Source organism: Vicia villosa, unplaced genomic scaffold (assembly GCF_029867415.1).
Source record: "Vicia villosa cultivar HV-30 ecotype Madison, WI unplaced genomic scaffold, Vvil1.0 ctg.000602F_1_1_2_unsc, whole genome shotgun sequence".
Taxonomy (NCBI): Eukaryota; Viridiplantae; Streptophyta; class Magnoliopsida; order Fabales; family Fabaceae; genus Vicia; species Vicia villosa.
The window spans coordinates 93,913-101,042 of NW_026705275.1; positions in this window are offsets into that span (position 1 = coordinate 93,913).

Here is a 7,130-nt window from a genome sequence, read left to right on the forward strand (position 1 = left end):
TAATAAAGCTGTAATCACAACTGTGATATTTCTCTTAAGTTCTAAACTTAACACTAACTAAATATTACAAAGAGTTTGTGAGGTTGAAGATGAAGTTCGTAAGCTTTTGAATTTGACAGAGTTTTTGTAGGCGCTTGAGAGGAAATGACCGTTGGGAGCATTTAATGCTTTGCGTGAATAGTACAACGCTGCATTTAATGTTTCACACTTTTGTCAACTACCTCGAGCCTTGCTCTTGCTGCTTTTACTGACTTTGCCTTTTGTAGCTTCTAACATTTCTTTTGTCAGTCAGATATTTGACGTTACAACCTTTCATCTTGTACTTTCTTTCTGGACTCAGATTTGTAGATAACAACGTTTGAACATCAGAGCCATCAGCTTTGGTGTAGAGCATCTTATGTCTTCTGAAATTAATACTAGAAGAATTTATAAATGAAAGACTTCCCTGAGTATTTTTCCATTTCAGTTGAGACTTTCACGTTGAATAGAACTTCAGAACATTCAGAGCTTCTCTTCAGAGGTTCTCTTCAGAGCTTCCATTTGGACAGCTGCAGAGCTTTGAATTTCTTTTTGTGATCACTTATGTCAGAGCTCTTATGTCTTCAGTCTTTTATGTTTCTGATCCATCAGAACTTGAGACTTCTTGTATTAGAGCTTCTGGGTTTGATCACAACATTTCTTGCTTATGGACTTGAAGCTTCAGAGCACTCAGCTTGCTTCAAATCTTTAAGAGCTTTAGAATTGCTTTTCCCCATGTATTTGCTTCTCATGTTGAGCTTTGTCCAGAATATCTCATTCCTGCAAAAACTATCAAACACAGAAAACTTGCAAATAATTGTTAGGAATATTGAGACCTAAGCCCAGCAACTGATATAATAAATCAATTCAATTATCACATTTCTCCCCCTTTTTGTCATAACATCAAAAAACATAAAGATTCAGATGAAAGACACACAGAGTGAAGAAATAAAAAGATATTTCATTGAATAATCAGAAGATAAGATAATACAGAAGCAGATGCAAGAAAAGCAGATTCAGAAACAAAGAAAACAAACTAGGACACAAGACAGATTACTACAAGGTAAACCTAAAGGCTAAGGCGGCCAGAAGGTTCTTAATCTCAGAAGTGTCTTCAGCTTGCTTCTTGGTGGTTTCTTCTTGAGTCTTCATCCAAGATGCGATCTCAGCGTTAGTGTTATCTTGTTTCTCCAGACGACTAGCCAAGCTTGCTTGATTCTGTTGAAGAACCTTCATACTGTTCAGCAGAACAGAAACAGAGGAACCAGCAGAAGCAGCATCAAAGCTGTTATCCAGAACAGGATGATTAGCATCAGCTTCAACCATCTGAACATCTTCATGATTTTCCTCAACAGGAATATCTTCAGCAGGATGTTCTTCAGAAGGTAACCCTTTGAAAACAGGAATTTCAGGTTCTGGAGGGTACACAACTTTTGGGTAAACCGTGTTAGGAGCCTTTTCAAAAGGGTTCTCCTTGAAACAGTTGAACAAAACCTGAAAATCTCCATTCAGAACTTTGTATGGATGTGGGTTCCACACAACAATTGCCAGAGGATTTTCTTCTTCAAGTTCATCAACAAATGGCTTCTCTTCCAGAGGCTTCCAGTTGGTGATGGGGTGATAGTACTTGCCATCATCATACTGCGGAAAGAATCCAAAAGGACCAGGAGAAGCAGCCAAACACTCTTTCTGAATATCCAAAAAGTCAGCCTGAATTTCCCTTCCAAAAGCTCTCCAGAGCTTCCCAGCAGCTACATGATCCAGCTTGGATTCATGAGCAACCTTCAGAACATCTAAACCTGTCCTGACCTTATTAGATAAAAACTCAAAACGTGCATCAACAGAAGGTTTAGGAGGTTTTTGTTTTGGGAGGTGAGATGGGAGTTTATGGTTGGAGAGAAGATATTGGTTTATCTGGGTGAGAGAAGGCATAAGGTTGAGAGACTCTATCAAGAGAAAATAGAGTTTCTGAAGAGGGTGGTTGAGATGATTCAGCTTCATTGTCAGAGTCAAAGACTAAGACAACTGGGTCAGAAGATGGTTTGGGTTTACGGTTATAAGTTTGCATGAGGTTGGTGAATGAATCAGAATGAGAGGATTCTGATGAGGTGAAATTACAGAACACAACAATGTCTACATGAACATAGTTGGAATGTGGAGGAGGTTGAGAAGTGGATATAGTGGCGTGAGGAGGAATGATGGTGTTTAGAGGTGTGGCTTCAAAGATAGGTTCAGAAACAGGGGGTTCAAAATCAAGAATAGGCGATTTGCCTTTAGACTTTGGTGAATGAGGAGGGGTAAGAACTTTGGTGGTTGGAGGTGGTTTAGCAGGGGCTTTTTCTGGTGGAATTACTGGGGTAGCTTCTGTTGATACAAAATTTGAATTTAAAACAGGAGCAGAACCAGGTTCAGAAATTACAATACCTGAAGGTCGTTTCTTCTTCTAAGGCTTAGCAGGTCCTTCTCCAACAGTCTTTCTTTTCTTCTCCTTCTGCTTTTCCTTCTGTTCAACTTTCTTCTTTCCTTTGTCTTCTTCCTTTTTCTTATCTTTCTTATCTTCCTTCTTCTTTTCTACTTCTCTTGCTTCCTTCTGTTCTTCCTTCTTCTCATTACTCTTTTCTTTATTTATTTCTGGAAGATCAAGCTTTCTCTTCGTTCTTCTTTCTTTCTCTTGCACTACTTCTGGAACATGATTAGCAGTAGTGGCAAGTTTTTGATTTCTTATCCAAATAGGATCACAATCAGAACCTACTTCCTTGTGCATAGCAATGTATTGGACAATAACTTCTGGAAGTTCATTTCTGAAGAACAACTCAAAGTCAGCCAGAGCGGGACCTCTTCTGGACCTAACTTCAGCGTTCACTTGGGGAGAAGTTCCAATAGATTGAATTAAGCCCATCTTCATCAAAATACGAGAATTCATGGTGCTTCCAATAAATGTATAAGGATCCTTGATAATGCCAGCTTTCTCGAGATCCTCAACAATTTTTGTTTGAACCAGAAGATCTGTGATGATTCTTCCAAAAGGGATAATGTTTCTCTTGAACTTTGGATTCTTCTTTCTGAAATTATCTCTTGATTCCTTCACATGTTGCCACATGTGGTTGAAGATAATGAACGGAAGATCCACTTTTTCTTGTTTACCAATACAATACAAAATGTATTGTTAGTTCTTGCTAACATAGTTTAAAGAGGAAGTTGCCTTTCTGTGGTATATGCAACCCAGAAGGATCTTAGCCAAGATTCTGTAAGAAGTCTTCATTTCCTTGATTTCTGTAGACTCTTTTCCATCCTTGTAGAATTCTTCATACACAGCCTCTCAATTTGTTCTTCCTGGAACAGCTTCAAAAACACCTTCAACAGTTTCCAACCCAAATAACTTCCTTAGAAGATTTTCTGTGATGGAAATATGCTCACCATGAACAACAGAAAGAATAGCCTTTGGCATAACCGTTGCATGAACCTAGAATTCTTTAACCAAATCTGGATAGACTGGTCCACACAAACCATAGAAGAACGCTTGCCATCCTTGAAAGGTCATTGCATCCTTTAGATGAATATAATGTGCTTCTAGGTTATCAAAATCAACCATTATCTCGCAGATAAGTTCTAATTCATTCCAAGGAATCGAACATGTCTTTTGAGCGACAAGTTTTTGTTGTTGTTGATCTTGATTATGTTGTTGAGAAGATGAACCAACTTGAATGTTAGATGGAGAAGCCATTGAAGCACTTCTGAGATTTCTTGGTTTCGGTTTAGGGTTTTTGAAAAGAGAGAAGAAGAGGCAGAAATGCATAAACAAGATGAATGATGAATGCGTGAAAAGAGAGAAAATGATTATGAGATGTGTTTAAATAGCCACGGACGCGAAACAAAATGCAATTAAATTCTGAGAAAGAACAGTTACAGAATGCAGAGAATCAATTTGCATTTAATGTTGAATGACGTTAGGAGAAAACGTGAGATTTGAAATGATTTGCACAGTTACCTAGGGCGGCGTCTCATCAACTGCACGCATGCTTGTCCTTTCAGAATGAACACGTGTTAATCATCTGGAATAGCTGGTGACAGCTGTTTTGCTTTAACATAAATTATGAATCAACTTAGACATATGAAACATTAGTAATAACAGAATCAGAATATCTAAATGAACAAAACATCCAGAACATCTGATAAGAAAATAAATAAGCATTTCAAATCTAGTTCATATATCAGATCTTCCCATCCTTTCATTTTGGGCATAAATCCATACTGATATTCTTCATAATGAACTTAAACCTATCTTCAGCAAGGGGTTTTGTGAAGATATCAGCCCACTGATGTTATGTATCCACAAAGTTTAAAGAAAGAACACCCTTATGAACATAGTCCCTAATGAAATGATGTTTAATCTCAATATATTTAGCTTTGGAATGTAAGATAGGATTCTTAGATAAACAAATAGCAGAAGTATTATCACAGAATATAGGAATGTTACTCTCATATATTTGATAATCTTCTAGCTGACTCTTCATCCAGAGCATATGTGTACTACATCCAGCAGCAGCAACATATTCTGCTTCTGTTGTAGAGAGGGAAATTGTGGCTTGTTTCTTGCTGTACCAAGAGATCAGATGACTTCCCAGAAACTGACAGCTTCCATAAGTACTTTTCCTTTCAACTCTATCTCCAGCGTAATCAGCATCACAAAATCCTACTAAGTTGTATTCTTCAGATCTTCTGTAGACTAATCCAACATTAGTAGTACCTTTCAAATACCTCAGAATTCTCTTAACAGCAGTTAAGTGAGATTCTCTAGGATCTGATTAGAATCTAGCACACAGGCATACACTGAATAAAATATCAGGTCTAGAAGCAGTAAGATATATAAGAGATCCAATCATACCTCTGTAGAGCTTCTGATCTACTTTCTTACTTACCTCATCCTTACCTAATACACACGTTGGATGCATAGGAGTCTTTGCTTCTTTGCTTTCTGAAATATTAAACTTCTTTAGAAGTTCTTTCACGTACTTGGTTTGATGAACATAAGTTTCTTTAGAAGTTTGATTGATCTGGATCCCAAGGAAATACTTGAGTTCTCCCATCATGCTCATTTCAAACTCTATCTGCATAGACTTAGCAAACTCCTTTCCAAGTGTAGCATTAGATGTTCCAAATATGATATCATCAACATATATTTGACAAATTAAAATATCCTTTTTAAAGGTTTTACAGAAGAGAGTTATGTCCACTTGTCCTTTAGTGAAACCATTATCCAGAAGGAAAGAACTTAATCTTTCATACCAAGCTCTGGGAGCTTGCTTCAGGCCATATAATGATTTCTTTAGTTTGAAAACATGTTATGGAGACTTAAAATCTTCAAAACCTGGAGGTTGGTGGACATATACTTCTACATCTATATAACCATTTAAGAAGGCACTCTTAACATCCATCTGATATAGAGTGATGTTATTCTGAGTGGCAAAAGAAATTAATAAGTGAATAGATTCTAACCTGGCCACTGGTGCAAAGGTTTCTGTATAGTCAATGCCTTCTTGCTGACTATAGCCCTGAGCAACCAGTCTGGCTTTGTTTCTTACAACTTCTTCTTTCTCACTCAGCTTGTTTCTGAAGACCCACTTTGTTCCGATGATGTTAAATCCTTTTGGTCTTGGAACTAGATCCCAAACATCATTCCTTTTAAATTGATTTAGTTCTTATTGCATGGCAATTATCCAGTCAGCATCTTCCAGAGCTTGATCAACAGAATTTGGCTCGATCAGAGATACTAGACCAAATTGACATTCTGCATTGTTCTTAAGGAATGCTCTTGTTCTGATAGGATCATCTTTCTTTCCAATGATAACATCTTCTAGATGAGCAGAGTTGAGTCTAGAAGATCTTCTGGGTGTTGGCTCTTCAGATATTCTGAGAATCTCTAAAGAGGCTGCAACTTGTTCTTCTGAAACTTTGCTTATGGGTTCTTCTTGATCTGAGTTAGAGATTTCTATATCTGCAAAATTCTCAAACTGCTTTGGCTTTTCAAGACCAAGCTTATCATCAAATCTGATATTGATTGATTCTTCAACTACAAGAGTTTCAGTATTGTATACTTTGTAGCCTTTTGAGCGTTCAGAATATCCAAGCAGAAAAAACTTCTGAGCTTTAGAATCAAAATTATGCAGATGATCTTTAGTATTCAGAATATAGCATACACATCCAAATGGATGGAAATAAGAAATGGTGGGCTTTCTGTTCTTCCACAATTTATAAGGAGTCTTATTTAGAATAGGTCTTATGGAGATTCTATTCTGAATGTAACATGCAGTGTTAATTTCTTCTGCCCAGAAATGCTTAGCCATATTGGTTTCATTGATCATGGTTCTGGCCATTTCTTGTAGAGTCCGATTCTTTCGTTCTACAACTCCATTTTGTTGTGGAGTTCTAGGACAAGAGAAATCATGGGCAATACCATTTTCTTTGAAATAAATTTCAAAGAATCTATTCTCAAATTCACCACCATGATCACTTCTGACCTTTATGATTTTGCATTCCTTCTCAGATTGAATCTGAGTGCAAAAGTCAAAGAACACAGTATGTGACTCATCCGTGTGTTTCAAGAACTTTACCCATGTTCATCTGCTATAGTCGTCTACGATGACTAATCCATATTTCTTCCCTCTGATTGATGTTGTTTTGACTGGGCCAAAAAGATCAATGTGCAGAAGTTCTAGCGGCCTAGAGGAAGAGACAACATTTTTAGATTTGAATGCAGGTTTTGAAAACTTCCCGTTCTGACATGCTTTGCAAAGAGCATCTGATTTATATTTCAGATTAGGGAGTCCTCTGACCAGATTAAGTTTGTTAATCTGAGAAATCTTTCTCAAACTAGCATGACCTAATCTTTTGTGCCAGACCCACTGCTCTTCACTAACAGACATAAGGCAAGTAACCTTTTGATTTTTAAGATCAGAAAGATCAATCTTATAAATGTTGTTCTTTCTCTTGCCTCAAATAGGATTGAGCCATCCTTCTGACTAATAGCTTTAGAAGACTTTTGATTGAAGATTATGTCATAACCATTGTCACTTAATTGACTTATGGACAATAAGTTATGAGCTAATCCATCT